The following is a 16,293-nucleotide window of genomic DNA, read 5'->3' as shown; positions in this document are numbered from 1 at the left end:
ATTTGGCCCGCACGGAGAGATACCGGTAATCGTTCTTCGCGCAAACTCTTCGCGACTAGATTAGAAAGCGGGTGAAGCTCCGGTGCTACATAAAGCACCCTCCACGACACATCGCAAGATGGCTTACGGAGTATAGATGAAGATGCACACATATACTGAAGAGCCAAAGAAACTGGTACACCTGCCTAATATCGTGTAGGGCCCCCGCGAGCACGCAGAAGTGCCGCAACACGATGTGCCATGGACTCGACTCATGTCTGACGCCTTAAATCCTGCAGGGCTGTAAATAAATCCGTAAGAGTACGAGGGGGTGGAGATCTCTTCTCAGCAGCACGTTGCAAGCCATCCCAGTTATACTCAATAATGCTCATGTCTGGAGAGTTTGGGGGTCAGTGGAAGTGTTTAAACTCAGAAGAGTGTTCCAGGAACCACTCTGTAGCAATTCGGGAAGTTTGGGGTGTCGTATTGTCCTGCTGGATTTGCCCAAGTACGTCGGAATGCACAATGCACATGAATGGATGCAGGTGATCAGACAGGAAGCTTACGTACGTGTCACCTGTCAGAATCGCATCATTCCAACTGCACACGCCCCGCAGCATTACAGAGCCTCCATCAGCTTGAACAGTCCCCTGCTGAAATGCAGGGTCCATGGATTCATGAGGTTGTCTCCACACGCGTACACGTCCATCCGCTCCATGCAATTTGAAACGAGACTCGTCCGAACAGGCAACTTGTTTCCACTCATCAACAGTCCAATGTCGGTGTTAACGGGCCCAGGGAGACGTAAAGCTTTGTGTCGTGCAGTCATCAAGAGTACACGAATGGGCCTTCGGCTCCGAAAGTCCAAGTCGATGATGTTTCATTGAATGGTTCGCACTCTGATACTAGATGATGGCCCAGCATTGAAATCTGCAGAAATTTGCGGAAGTGTTGCAGTTCCGTCACATTGAACCATTCTCTTCAGTCGTCGTTGGTCCCGTTCTTGCAGGATCTTTTTCCGGCCACAGCGATGTCAGAGATTTGATGTTTTGCCGGATTCCTGATGCTCACGGTACACTCGTGTAATGGTCGTATGGGAAAACCCCACTTCATCGCTATCTCGAAGGTGCTGTGTCCCATCGATCCTGCGCCAACTATAACACCATAAACTCATTTAAATTATGATAAACTGCCATTGTAACAGCAGTAACCGATCTACCAACTGCGCCGGATATTTGTCTTATATAGGCGTTGCCGACCGCAGGAGCCGATCGCTTTGCGGTTCTAGGTGCTTCAGTCTGGAACCGTGCGACCACTGCGGTCGCAGGTTCGAATCCTGCCTCGGGCGTGGATGTGTGTGATATCCTTAGGCCAGTTAGGTTTAAGTAGTTCTAGGGGACTGATGACCTCAGATGTTAAGTCCCATAGTGCTCAGAGCCATTTGAACCATTTGAGCAGGCCGCAGGGCCGTATTCAGTTTACATATATCTGTATTTGAATATGCAGGCCTGTATCAGTTTCTCTGGCACTTCAGTGTAGATGCAATTCAACAATTTTGTATCCTTGCCGTTACTAACCTTCTGCGCGGCAAGTGAAAACGGTATGTTGACCACCGATGCTCTCAGCACTGCGGGCCGCCTTTAGCCCTTACCGGTACCAGGAAGTCGCCCGACGTCCGCCATTTTACACAGGATTATTCTCCCTTTTCATCTCCGCTCAGCCTGGCAGCCGTTTCCAGCAACCTCCGACTACATTCCCGTTGGAACGATGTCACAGCAGCTGGCCTTAAACAGTTTGTCTCTTGATTCATTACTTCGTTACAGTGCAACACACTTACAGCAGAAGTACATTGTGTTGATGAACGACCCGAACAGTAACATTTAAAAACGTGCTTGTTCCACTATCAGCTGCTTAGAAGCAAAACTCTGTAACTGACTGCTTAGCTCCCCACACTGTCCAGTCACATTAATATACCCCCTGCCAAAAGCCTGAATAGCCACTTCTTGCAACGCAGATTGCTGCGAGACGCGCAGCAATAGAGTCTATGCGGTTCTGAAATGTACTGACAGAGATGTGGAGCCATGCCAACTTCAGTGCTGTGACCAGTTCAGCTAGGTTTCCCGGTTGAGGATCCATTGCGCAAACAGTCTAATCGAGGCGGTCCCATAGACTGTCGACTGGTTTTAAATCTGGAAAGTTCGGTGGCCAGGGGGGTACGGTAAACTCACACGTACACCGATAGCTGTATGACGCATTGCATTGTCGTGCTGGAAACCATAGTCCCGAGGAACAACGGCTGTATATAGGGGTGGACATGGTCACAGGCATACTTGTGCTGATCCTCTGTGCCTTCCAGAATGACGAGGTCACCCAGGGAACGCCAAGAAAACATTCCCTCCTCCCTCCTTCGACTTGGACTCTTTCGACGACCGTACATACCATGGCCATCTGTTCGACGGAGCATAAAAAGTGATTCCTATCTAAAGGCCACCTGTCGCCGTTCAGTGGGCATCCAGTCGCGGACTGGTGTGCAAATTCCGGCATTCTTCGCCGATGAACAGCAGCCAGCATGGGTGTAGGAACCAACCGTCCGCTGCGGAGGGATATATGCAGCAACGTTCGCTTAACAGTCTTTGAGTAGACAATGTTGGTCACGATACAGTGTTGGTAGCCCCTTGGTTCACCTGGGCTGTCAGTTGATCAACAGTTGCACGTCTGTTCGCCGTACGCATTTCCTCAGCCGTTGTTCACCCCCTGTCCTCTATGGCCGGTGGTGCACCGCAGTTGCCTCACGCCGGTTTTGCACAGCGCCATTTTGCTATGCATGATATACTTCAACCACAGCGGCGTCGCCTCCCGGTAGCTGAGTGGTCAGCGCGACAGTATGTCAATCCTAAAGGCCCGGGTTCGATTCCCGGCTGGGTCGGAGATTTTCTCCGCTCAGGGACTGGGTGTTGTGTTGTACTAATCATCATCATTTCATCCCCATCGACGCGCAAGTAGCTGAAGTGGCGTCAAATCGAAAGACTTGCACCCAGCGAACGGTCTACCCGACGGGAGGCCCTAGTCACACGACATTCATTCATTCACCACAGTGGCACGTCAACAGTTTAGAAACGTAGCCCTTTCGGAGGTGCTTCCGCCTTTGGCCCGAAAGCCGGTGATCATGACTTTTGGACTTCATAAATAGGAGAGTTTCCGAATTACGACTTGGACTGCAATGTTTTCCGCGTCCACTGGACGCGCTTTACACACCCTCCACAGCTAGTGGCGCCACCTGCCGTCTACGATTGTTTATTGCACGTTGACGTCGAACATAGGCGGTGTGCACATTAGAGTGACAGCATCGTATACGAAGGCCGCCTTTGAGTTTTTGCACAAACAACGAAAGAAAAGTTCTTGGTGTACATCGTTTTACTAGTTCTCGAAATAATCGCTTTTCAAAAGTATTCAGAAAGCATTGGAAACGAGTTCTAGGAAAGCTTATGCCACTCTGTTGTTGGCACTTAAAAACCATTGCTTTGGAAGGACTCAACAGCTATATGAGGTACCGAACATACCTACCCACACATCATTAGTTTGACATAAAGGAACAAAAAGAAATCTTTAGCCAATTCGACATTTTCCTTTGTGTAATGACTGCTTAACGTTCTGTTTGACAGACGGCATTCTCTTGTTGAAGAGTGATGCCACGTGTTCTCTTGTTTTCCCTGATTTCTTGGGCAACATCTAACAAACACTTCATTGTATACGACTCGGCATTAACTATTCTTCTATCCTCTAAAGAAATGGTGCCATATGTCCAGTGAACCTAAAGGAACAGTGGGTAATTTTCTTGGAAGTGCTTCGCGAACGAACCACTTTCGTTGGTTTTGGTTCATTTTCGAACATCCAAACAAATGATTACTGCTTAGGTTCCGAGTCCGACGAGTAGACTACATCAAATGCGGAACTGGCCACCGGATGTGAAGAGAGGCGGACCCGTCAGTACAAAGGGAGGCTGGGAGCGCTGCGTTGTCAGTAGAGAAGCAGTGGCAGCAGAATGAGCTGGACAGGATAACTCAGTGTCCTCAAAGTTGGATTAGGCATTGGATATCATGTGAGTAACAGATCCATAAGGGACATATCAACTCTTCGAAAGCGGTCCAATCCGACTAAAGTTATTGTGAAGTGCAAACGCGAAGGAACAACCAAAGCTAAACCAAGACCACGCAGAGCGACGCAACTGGACAGCTGGTGAAACAAAACAAGTGATCTACAGTGATGAATCATACTATACCATGTGGCAATGCAGTGGAAGACTTTGGGTTTGGTAAATGCCTGGAGAATGTCACCTGCCATCACCGAGGTATAGAGGAGATGGTGTTACTGTAAAGGTGGTGTTTTTCTTAATTATTGTTTTGTGCCTATATTGGGCTTATGAAAACATCAAAAGGCGGAAGGATATGAACACATTTTACAGTATTATGTACTGTTACAGTAGAGGAATGTTTTGGAGACGATTGTTGTATCTGTGTGACAATGCAGACTGTCGTAAAGTAGCACGTGTGAGAAGCAGTGGTCTGTACACAGAAACATTCCTGAAACGCAGTGAAATGTCGAGAGTCCCGACCTGAACAAATAGAATATGTTTGGGATGAGTTAGAACGTCGACATCGCTCCAGGCACCACCATCCAACACCACTACCTTCGCTGGTTTTATCTCTTGAGGAAGAATGGGCTGCCATTCCCCCCACAGACATTCAGACATCCCATCGAAAGTGTCTCCGGCAGAGTTCGAACTGTGATACGGCAAAGGGTGTATACATCCTATGTTAATGGCCACTTTCATGTATTTGGAGTCAGTGGTCTTACCGCAGTGGTAACATCGGTTCCCGTCAGATCACTGAAGTTAAGCGCTGTCAGGCTTGGCTAGCACTTGGATGGATCACCATCCGCGCCTACCGAGTGCTGTTGGCAAGCGGGGTGCACTCAGCCCTTATGAGGCCAATTGAGGAGCTGCTTGCTTGAGAAGAAGCGGCACCGGTCACGAAAACTGACAACGGCCGGGAGAGCGGTGTGCTGACCGCATGCCCCTCCGTATTCGCATCCGGTGGCGCGTAAGGGCTGAGGATGACATGCCGGCCGGTCAGTAACGTTGGGCCTTCAAGGCCTGTTCGGGCGGTGTTCTTTCTTATTAGCTGTTCGGATACTTTTGATCAGATAGTGTATATACAAGATACGTCTCCTGTTCAGATTTTGTAAACGGACTTCGTTTCCCGCAAGTTTTTGTATGTCCATCCTTTTGACTAGATATCTTGGGGACAACGGCCGTTTACTATTGTAAGATAATGAAAAGCCTACAGCCGTCCATATGATTTTATTTATTTTGTAGCTACCAGTTTCGGCGCTTCAGAGCGCCATCTTCAAGCCGTAGTCGATGCTGAAGAGATTGATGTCACCACTCCAACCACCAACTGCGAATTAGTTGATGGTTGGAGTGCTGACACCAAAGTGTACAGATAGTTTGCGTAACCAGTTATGTTGGCCACTGACGCGGTATATGTAAGGATCGTGTCAACCCCTTCAGCATCAATTACGGCCTGAAGATGGCGCACAGAAGCGCCGAAACTGGTAGCTACAAAATAAATAAAATCATAAGGAAGGCTGTAGGCATTTCATTTTCCTACAATTTGTTTTCCTCGGTCGAATATTTTTACCATTTCCTAAGCTGCTAAGTCTCTGTTAATGATGCTCGATAGAATTATGGGGAATCCATCGGAAACAGATCATTTTTAACAAATGGATGTTCATGTAAAACTTAATGTAGAGCAGTCTTCGACATACCTAGGGAATCCTCCACCTTTCTTTAAGCCACACGCCGATGCTTTTCAATCGTGTTGAGCACAGATTGGTGTTTTTCGGGACAACTACCTATATTGGTAAACCTTCACGAAATTCATCGCGCACGATAGCACGACGGCGACAACAAAGTACTGCTGACGAACAGTATACAGTACTTTCTGAAATTGAGCAATTACGAAAAGACGTACAACGCGATTTGAGACATTGCTGCTGAGATAATGTTCACGAAAAACTGAAAAAATCATCCACCAAATATCTTCACGAGATATTACTATTTTTTCACAATCGTATTTCTCTAAACGCTTACTGTAAACAAATTATGGTGCTTGACAAAAAAATTGACGCGCTCGGAAGACATGATCGTGTGTCAATATATACTTCGTACATGTGCTCATCAGCGGCAGATGAGTAAATGATTTAGAATTGCAGTTCTCTGTGGCAGGTAGAATGGCCGCCAGAGTACAGTGGTGTTGTTCGTGTTTAGTGTAGTTACAAGCCCTGTTTTGGTATATAAGGAGCGTGAGCACCGTCCGATGTTCAGTGATCACTGTGAAGGACAATGTGACGCCGCGTACTCGTGTGAGACAGGGCCATAAGCATCTGAGAGCGTTTGAAAGAAGCGTCGTTGTGGCTCTACATGTGGCCAGCTAGTCGAACTGTGCAATATCCACATATGTGCGGCCCAATGTTGGACCCCATGGGAACGTGAGAACAGACATAATCGTCGCCAAGGATGTGACCGTACACGTCTGACCTAGGGATCGGAAAAACCGATCGGTTAAAGCCGATACCGGTATTTTAGTTCTGAATAACCGGTATTTTAAGGTATCTGTTTGGTCTCAGTTATAACAGATTTTTTAAAAAAAATTTTATTTAATTAGTCGCAGCTGCAATGCTACAACTTTTCGTTTTTAATAAAATATTTTTTTTAAAAGAAGAGTAATTTTTATTCGGAAATTTGCATTGGTTTGAGATATTGCGTTATTATAAAAATTGGAAAAAGCGATTAGCGGTATTTTTAAAACAGCACCGACAGAAACAAGCAACAAGTATAGGGCATAACAATTGGTACAGCACTGCTGAGACAATAATGTCGCTGCTGCCGTGTGTCGTGGCTTACGGTAAGCTGTACGTGCAGTGTGCAAGACTACGCTCCACTTGGTCTATACGGTAGTTTCTGAAATGGCTCTGAGCACTATGGGACTTAACACCTGAGGTCATCAGTCCCCTAGAACTTAGAACTACTTAAACCTAACTAACCTAAGGACATCACACACATCCATGCCCGAGGTAGGATTCGAACCTGCGGCCGTAGCGGTCTCGCGGTTCCGGACTGAAGCACCTAGAACCGCCTGGCCACTCCGGCCGGCGGTAGTTTCTCGTTCTTGTCGGCGGACACCTATTGTATTGCAAAATGAAACAAAACACAGCTGGAAACACTTTTACGAAGTTCAGTAGCAGTGAAGTACAATGTCCATTTGCTTTAAAAGATTACAGATTTGTCTGTCATTTCTATAAAATCATAAAAGAGGAAGGAAATTATGGTAACAGTAATAATTCAAAAGCTTTACGACAGTTCATTCGCTCTGTACAATAAAAATGGAAAATTGCAGATCTGCTGCCTGTGTCTACATACCGGGTGCTTATAATTAAACGTTCCCTATTTAACACGTTATAACACGGAAACTAATTACCGTACGAGTACCGAACGTGGTAGCATTATTGTCAAGGACATGGGGAAGAGAAATATAGCAGAACCAGTTCAATTGAAACGCTTTTAATGTGCTGCTGCGGCACGTCATACCATTACATATTGGTACCATTACTGCTACAAAAGGGGCTCAATATGGCGCCCGTCAGTGTCCAAAAGCGTCTGAGAGAGCAGGATTGCATTCTGTACAGCAGAACGAAGCGTGTTCGTAGGTATGCTGTGTACTTCTCTTGATATACTGCGTATACTGCGCTTCGGATCAGCACATGTGGGAATTTTCCCCTGGTAAACCATGTCCTTCAGGTAGCCACACAACCAGAAATCACAGGGAGTGAGATCAGGTAATCGTGCCGGCCAAACATTTGGAATCGATCGGCTGATAATTCGATCGTTTGCAAATGTGTTTCGGAGAATCAGGTGAACTTCACGAGCAATGTGCGGTGGGGCCCCATCTTGCATGAAAACTGTTTAGTTTAATGCGTTTCTCTCCTGTAGGGCGGATATGACATGCTGGCGAAGCATATCGCGGTAACGCTGGCCGGTCACACTGCACGTCTTTGGTCCTTGAGCGCCAACCTGTTCAAAAAAGGATGGGACAACGATGAACGGAGCCGTGAAGCCACGCCATACGGCGACACGTTCACCATACAGAGGAACTTCATGTACAGTAACTGGAGGTGAAGACCCCCACACTCGGCAGTTCTGTGTGTTCACCTCACCCGTCAGAGAAAAACGAGCTTTGCCTGTTGTGAGGTAGCGGGCGAGTTGTGGCGCCCTGGAAATATTCTAAGTTCGGAGTTGGCGTGGCCGCGCTGGAGCCTCTCGGCATGCCGCGGCTCGTCGGCGGCCGTTTGGTGCTGAACGTTAGCCGGGGTCCGGGGAGCGTGTGGCTGGGAATTCCTTGGTGACGGTGTGTCGATGAAAGAGGCTTGTATGCCGAGAGTGCCAAAGATGGCGGAGACATTTCACAGTTCGTCTAGAATTTAATAGTAGCCTGTTGAATCATGATACCTCAAAAAGAAACATGTACACTACCATTATTTGCACGACGATTATGATGGTGTGATCAGATTTTCAACATCTTTATTAAAGTTTAGTATGTGACAGTAAATTATACAAGTAGCACCCAGCAACAGATTTTGCAAAATCTAAACGGCTCATCCGATTTTGTCGATCGACACGTCTTTAGAAAGCTATTAGTGTAAACCTAAATTGGCATGAATTACAATCATACAACTTGAATAGTACATGAGTTATTGGCGGACAAAGTGGCTGATTACTGTCGATTGTGTCAGGCCATGAGTACTTCACAGTTACGTGAAAAAACGGTAGCAGCATGCTTGTAAATACATTTATTCATCTATGTCTTTGTTTATATCCGATATACGCCATTCATGAAGAAATGGGTTAATTGTTTACTGTTTGTTTAGAAAGCACAGAGACGTTAGGCTACTGGCCTACTTTTGCTTGCTATTCCTTTGATTTATGTCTATTTAATTTATTTATCTATTTAATAATGTGTGTTAGAGAATGTTTATGATCCAGCAGTAGGAATATTTATTTAATTTCCAATTATTTAAATGTAAATCCGGTATTTCGAATGTGTTTCATTATGTTTGTGAGTGTGCGTTGGCTTGAAGACATGGCGGGAGCGCTCTAGCCAGTCACAGCGCTCGTGAATGGGGCGACTCGATGGAGGAGATCCGGACAGGACGACAGGACACAGAAGTGCGGGAGGCGATGGCGCGAAGACGTAGTGAAGACGTAGTATGCCTTTAAATGTGAAGATCTCGCGAGCTATGTTGTCGTACATAACTAATTACTTGAAGTATGAATCTATCGTTTCCCTGTTATTCAACTTCTATTTTATTTAACTGCTGGACCATCGACACCAGTAAGTGTTTTGCAGAAATATACCACATTCTCAGAAGTACTTCTACTATCGTACTCATCATTTAAAGTCGTTAAGATAGTACCTGCAGATTTTATTTAATTGCTTCCTTTCATGTATAAATTTCTACGTTACATTCCCAATTGCCAAGTGACAGGATCCTTCGACCATTTGATTCATGTGTGTACTCGTATTGTATACTGTAGACTCAGCAGTATTTGGCTTGTAATGCACCAACTACATATCCCAGCCCCTAGACAACGAAACCAGCCAAAACTTTTAATATTCCAACTTTGAGTCTGAGGGTACGTAGTTGAGGGCCCTCACATCCTTTCATCATTTTATTTGAACGCTCGCACTGTCCATAGGATGGTCCAGGGGCAGCCTTCGTCAATTTCAATCCTTGTGAGAAAGTGGAGAGTGAAGTCAACACGACATTGTGCGTCCTGTGATGCAAGCTGCTGTTCGGTATGCATCTTGTACGAATGCCATCTAAGAATGGTTGGAAGCATCTTCCGTACAGTAGACCACAGGATGCTCAATGGCATGACAGAGCATGTGCACTGCCTGACGATCGGGAATGGCGGGCAGCGTTTTCTGCCAAAGCAACAATGATTTCATCAACCAATTGTGGTGTAACTGATCATCGGACTATTCCCAGAGCGACGCCCAGTTCTCCATTTGATTCGAACTTCATGCTCTACACAGCAGGTGGAGAAAGAGGACCCTTTCGTAATCCTTTCAGCCGTCGATATTCTCGAAGCATACCTGCAGCATTACTGTTGTTTTGACAATAGAGCTTCACCAGTAACGCCCTGCTCCTTTCGACCAAGCTCATGTTGACAAGTCAACAAGTACACTGCGACTGGTCAGATGTACGAGACTATGAATCACTATGACGATCACGGCACCTGTTGGCCATAGTTCGAAGTGGACGATGCCGCTGTGTTGTATGGAAATCATACACCCCGTACTGTGGACATTAATGCTAGCAAGTCTGGTACTCGTACGGTAATTCGTTTCCGTACCATAACGTGTTAAACGTGGAAAGTTTAATTATAACCGCTCGGTAATGTGCCTTTATCTGCTTGCAACCTCTGGAACAGGACAAATTAACACGAAAGACTGACTTTTTGAAATCTAGTTTTCGCCCTTTAGCACTGACTATTCGTAATACCCAAACAGCGATTTCAATCAACATGATTTTTGGCAGAGCTTCCAAAAATTAGAGTCAGTAGGAGAACACTGGTGATTTTTTGCAGTATTTAACCACTTATCACTTTTTAAGAAAAGCAGCGAACGGTGGATGGACTAAGATTTCTTACATTTGCCTAGTTAATTTAATATTTCGATTCGATGTATCTTGAAACTTGGACACTCAAAATTTTTGAATCTTTGTTCGATTTCTATGTTTGTTTCAGGAAATAATAGAAACAAAAATACCGAGAATCAGTTATTTCAGAAACTGGTTATTCTGAGCGATTTTAAAACTCAGGTTAGACTGGCGTGGAGAAAAATCCGATATAACCGGAAATTGGTGGTTTGAGCGATAACCGCCATCCCTAGTCAGATTACCAGACCATCTCCGACATCAGCTTCATTTAGGTGTCAGTATCCACGTTATCAAGGCCAGTTACAACAGTCGTGGGCCATTGTCCCTCAGGAGAGTATACAACAGCATCAGTACATGCATTCAGGCTTGAGTGGATGAAGTTTAATTTAGTTTCCTTTTCCCCTTCTCGTTGATTCACTTTTATGTTAGCCAGTGTGTTCAGCCAGTTTCCAAGATGCCAGTGTTTTAACAATTATAAACGAAAGTTTTGAAACAACAGTAACGCTACACTTAATAGCGCAATTTAGTGGAGCCTTGTAAAAAGTTAAAAAGACGACACTAGTGTAAATGACTAGCGCTGAGCATACAAACTTGCACCCGTGAGCCAACTTGCTGGCGCAAGTGTTTACGTTGACAGAGACTGCCGACAAGCGCAAAGAAGGAGCCGGTCTGACGTAACAACTCAGCTGACTGCTGCCGAGACGAGCAGGTGTCTGCGTGGGCGATAGAGGGAGAGTGACTTGCGCACTTCTGCTTCTGGTCGTCCGCAAAACTTTTTAATGTGTTACACGTGCCATGGCTTTTGTGTCCTGAATATTTTCAATAAAATCTTTTTGTGCTGACTATGCCACGATTAAGAACTACACCACCATTTTGACAACTATTGTAGATAGCCTTCATAAAATCGTAATATCAAAGGTATAGACTTCCCTTCGGTTGCTAATGAAAGCAAGAATGAAAAAAAATCAAGACGTGTTAATAAGATTGAAAAAGCGTTCGACTGTGTAAATGTTGCAAGATGTACGAAGTTCTGAGGAAAAAAGGGCTAAGCTATAGGGAAAGTCGGGTAATATAAAATACCAGCTTAGCGCCCGCTCGTGTAGACTGTATGGCCTGCAGAATTTTTTATTTTTTGTTTTTATTTAATCGAATTTTTTGTGTTGTTCACAAATTAAGGCTATATAGGCATGGTCTTTTCCAAATGTACGTCAGACCAAAAAGCGATTCTGGTAGCTGTACTCCATAAGTTTTGTTAATCATGCCTTTTGCGTTATTGTGGAGATATTCCTACAGCAACTTTCGTCCCCTAAAAATATTTTGTTGTATGTAACCGAGAAAAGAAATACCAAGTTTCATAAATTTAACTTTAAAATTTTTATAATGTAACTAAATATTTTCTTTAAAAAATTCATCCCCTACTGCACTCCTTTATGGGTTGAATTTCCACAAACATCGAAACACGTATTTTTTAATATTTAACCGAAAAGTGAAATACCAATTGACCTAGACGTAGTCATAAAAGTGCTTTAGTAGTTCTTTAGTAACTATATTTTCAAAAAATCTTTCACCCACTATTTTACCCCCTTAGCGATTGAATTTCCAAAAACACTGAAACGAGTATTTTCTATTTTTTAACTGAGAAACCAAATATCTGTTTTCGTAGTTCCAGCTTCAAAATTACCTTAAGGGCGACATACTTTCAAAAAGCCTTTCATCCCCTTTTTCATCCCTTGGGAGTGTAATTTCCGACAATCCCTTTTTAAACGATGCCTATAGTACACAGGTAAGCCAAAACATTACGACAGCTGCTCACCACGACCTTGGATACTTCCTGGTGGCGTTACGGGCACGTTATGCAGTAGCAAAAGTATGTAAGTAAAGAAGACACGGACAGAGGATCACCCTAGCGAAGATATGGGCTGAAAATGGGTATATGCCTTGAGATAGGCGACTTTGACAAACGGCAGATTATTGTTACGCAGAGCTTGTGAACGAGTATCTCGAAAACGGCGAAGGTGGTCGAGTGTCCACATGCTAACTTCGTTTGCATCTACGGAATGAGGTTGGACAGTGAAACTACTACTGCTGAAGGCAAGAAATGGTTTATAACACGGTCCTATGCTGCTATTAACTCCAGGCAAAATTCAACACGCAGTAGGCCGGCCGCTGATTGTACAAAAAATGAATATTAATGTTTCTTCACCCAGTGTTGTTCTTGCTTGCTGCACCGGTTTGCGTCCTACGTTATAAAATTGAATACGGTGCTGAAGTATAATTAAACATTTTCTTATGAATTTTATTATGTTGTGACAGCAAAATTATTCATACATTTAAGTGCTCGTTGCACTGGTTTGTAGCTTTGTGCTATGATACTGGACACAGTGAGAAATTTTAAACCAATAAGCTTTTTCTGTCATTGCTTTCATTTTTGCGAATATTGTATGAATGAGTGTTGGTTGGTTTTTGGGGGAAGAGACCTAACAGCGAGGTCATCGGTCTCATCGGATTAGGGAAGGAAGTCGGCCGTGCCCTTTCAGAGGAACCATCCCGGCATTTGCCTGGAGCGATTTAGGGAAATCACGGAAAACCTAAATCAGGATGGCCGGACGCGGGATTGAACCGTCGTCCTTCCGAATGCGAGTCCAGTGTGCTAACCACTGCGCCACCTCGCTCGGTGAATGAGTGTAACTTCTATTTCAGATCAAATTAAAATTGTTTTGTTGCCAGTAAGTGAATAATTGTTGTATTGTTAACTGCCTCAATCGATTCCAACCGGTTATTTTTCCTTCGTGGCAAGCTGCACCCCACGGCATATTTGACCTTCCAAGAATTAGCAGCTTTCAATGAGTTAATACTAGGTAAATATGTAAACCGCATTTGGATAGAACTTCCTTAACTTGTGCAGAAAGGCATGCAGTATTCTGCTGCATCCATTTTCAGTAAGCTACGAAAAGAATTAAAAGATCTTAGCTGTAATCCCCACACTTTCAAGTCAAAGCTGAACAGTTTCTTTATGTTTCACTATTTCTGTTCTATCAGAGAGCTCCTGGAAAAAATAAGCTAATTACTGTGTTTTATTCTTGATTATACTAATATTCACCCACCAGCTTGTCGTTGGCGTAGGATTAGTGTAACTTTTATTTTATCCATTGTTAACATCTCTGATGTTAATTTCTTGTATTGACTCGTTACATAACCATGAAGGTTTGCTCTCAAATTTCGTGCTACGGAACTAGACACGTAGAATTAAAAAAAAAATTAAAAAAAGAAGTTCGCAGTAAGAACAAGCATCTGCTATGTTTTTCCACTGCTGCCAACCTACTTTTGCAAGACATTCACAGAAATAAAAGTATTGCAGGTGTCAACCAACGACCTACCTCACTGTCAACTCAGTCTGAATTGGCTTTTGGCGTCTCTCACAAATCTACTGTATTTAGAGGCATTCCTCTCTCCATCAGTTTCAGGGGCACGACATCACTGAAATGAAGTAGGAATGTGTACTTTATAGTAGAATTAAGCTTCCTGATGGTTAGCGCTATTTTAATTTGTTTTTGTTTCTACTCAAGAGCTTTTCTTTTTATATTAAGTTAGTCGCAATGTAGTTTTTACGACACTTAAAACAACATCGAATTGATGAGTAAAGTGTCTCATCTTACACGACATTTTGTGTAGTTTCAAAATTAATCTTAGTCTTTGCGAGTCCATAATATTTGTGAAGTTATGGAAAATTTATTATTTTATTTATGTGTTATTAATATTAATTCCGCTGACGCGCTTACGTTACAGTATTCTGGGTCGATCATGATCTTTTGTCCTCTAACATTCGTTGAGTTTACGTTACTTTTGAAACCAGGCGTGAATTGAATTTCGGTACTGCACCACAACTTCTTTCGTTAATGCTTGATACACCTTTGGTATTAACCAAATGATTAGGTCCTCCATGACGCCTATTATCCAATTATGATCTTTATTTGTTATAAATGCTCAGTTCATGACAACAAAATATGGAGTGATGAATTTAACTTTTCTCAACATTGGAAATATGGATTTCTTACAGGACTCCTAAAACACTAGTTCAGAAAGATTGTGTGGTATCTGTAGAATCAGCAAGCAATAAGCAATGTTGTGCTGTTGTTGTAAACAGATGTTATGTGCAAAAAAGTCAAATTTACGAGATAAAAATTTGGTTAGAGTCAAATATTCTGTTGGAAGGTGTCGCGATTGGCTTTGTTTTAATAAACGATATTGGATATTGATTAAGTACCCTAGTATCTCTTATCTTTTTCTTTTCGTCTTCTGTGAACGAGATATATACATCGGTGACGGTGACAGGATTTTGTGCAGCCTTTCTCTAAACATATCCAACAGGGTTTCATGAGAACGACGTTACTTTTCTTCCAAGGATTCTCTTTTAAAATTCCTAAACATTCTGCTACCCTTTGGTATGTTTAATGCTGACCAAGAACGACCATAGAAGTGCGCCTCTGAATGATTCCGATTGCCGCTATCATGCCTCGTAGATATTGACGTCAAACTATGTTAAAAGTAGGCCCTTAGCAGCTAGCTCAGTTAAGACCAACCTATGCAGCAGATAGAAATATTGCAGATTGTGAGATCTTGATCTACATTTCGACTGCGTTCTTTGAGCAGTGCATATTGCCATTAGAACATCTAACAAGAGAATCACAAACACTGCATCGCATGGAACATGAGTGAGGTCTGCCCTGTAGCAAGATGTTGTATTCGGTTCAAACGCTTGGCGCTGGTCGATAACCGTTAGGTTAATGCTACATATTTTAATGTAAGAATTATTCGACATCTGTTATCAAGCATAACTTTTCCTTAATACATCCGAGTTGCTGGATACTAATTCCTTCAGATCCTTGTTTGAGTTACTCTAAAATCCAAATTAAGAAGAAAAAAAGAGAAAAAAGAAACACACACAACAAAATGAGAATGGAAATTCTAGCAGGTCAGTGATGTACAGTTCAGAAAAAAGAAAACAAGATTACGATTTGCCTTGGTACTTACCGTTTTCCCGCGTTAAGTTATCGCTGGAACAAACGATCCGAACTTCTTGTAGCTGCAATCCTGGAGCAGAAGAGAATAAATATAGTGAGAATAACGAGATTAAGTAATAGACAAGCAACACGAACGTAACTCTGCTATTTGGACATTTTTGTTCCTAAATCAGAATAAAAGTTGTAAATAATTAGCTTCCACAGCAGACAAGATGGTGAAGCCACGTACTTTTGTCCATAGTGTTTATGTCATAAACCTTCGTCGTTATCGAGGTCATGGAGAAAGGGGAAATTTCAGTTCAACTAGTATTGAAGTAATACTCGGAATGGTTCTTAATGAAGCAGCTGTCCTGCAATTCATTTGAAGTACCTGAAGGAAACCTATGGAAAATTTGAGAGCTGTCGGACGCATGAATGAACCCATCTCCCGAATAAGCGTCCGCATCTTGACTACCGCGAATCTAAATTAATGTACATCAGGTGCCGTTTTCGTTACCTCGACGAGTAGAGTACA

At 43.4% G+C, this 16,293-nt stretch overlaps 1 protein-coding gene across 3 annotated transcripts in view; it reads right to left on the bottom strand.

Annotated features, from left to right (window-relative positions):
* LOC124606911 (ABC transporter G family member 23-like) overlaps positions 1 to 16,293 on the bottom strand; it is a 506,422-nt gene that overhangs the window by 353,977 nt on the left and 136,152 nt on the right. For all 3 annotated transcript variants that reach the window (XM_047139013.1, XM_047139016.1, XM_047139015.1), the window contains exon 2: positions 15,790 to 15,849. The gene's annotated coding sequence lies outside the window, so the exon portion shown is untranslated. The remainder of the gene's footprint in view (positions 1 to 15,789; positions 15,850 to 16,293) is intronic.

This window comes from Schistocerca americana, chromosome 3, assembly GCF_021461395.2.
Source record: "Schistocerca americana isolate TAMUIC-IGC-003095 chromosome 3, iqSchAmer2.1, whole genome shotgun sequence".
Classification (NCBI taxonomy): domain Eukaryota; kingdom Metazoa; phylum Arthropoda; class Insecta; order Orthoptera; family Acrididae; genus Schistocerca; species Schistocerca americana.
The sequence above is the reverse complement of the archived record's forward strand: the minus strand, read 5'-3'. Positions and strand labels throughout refer to the sequence as shown.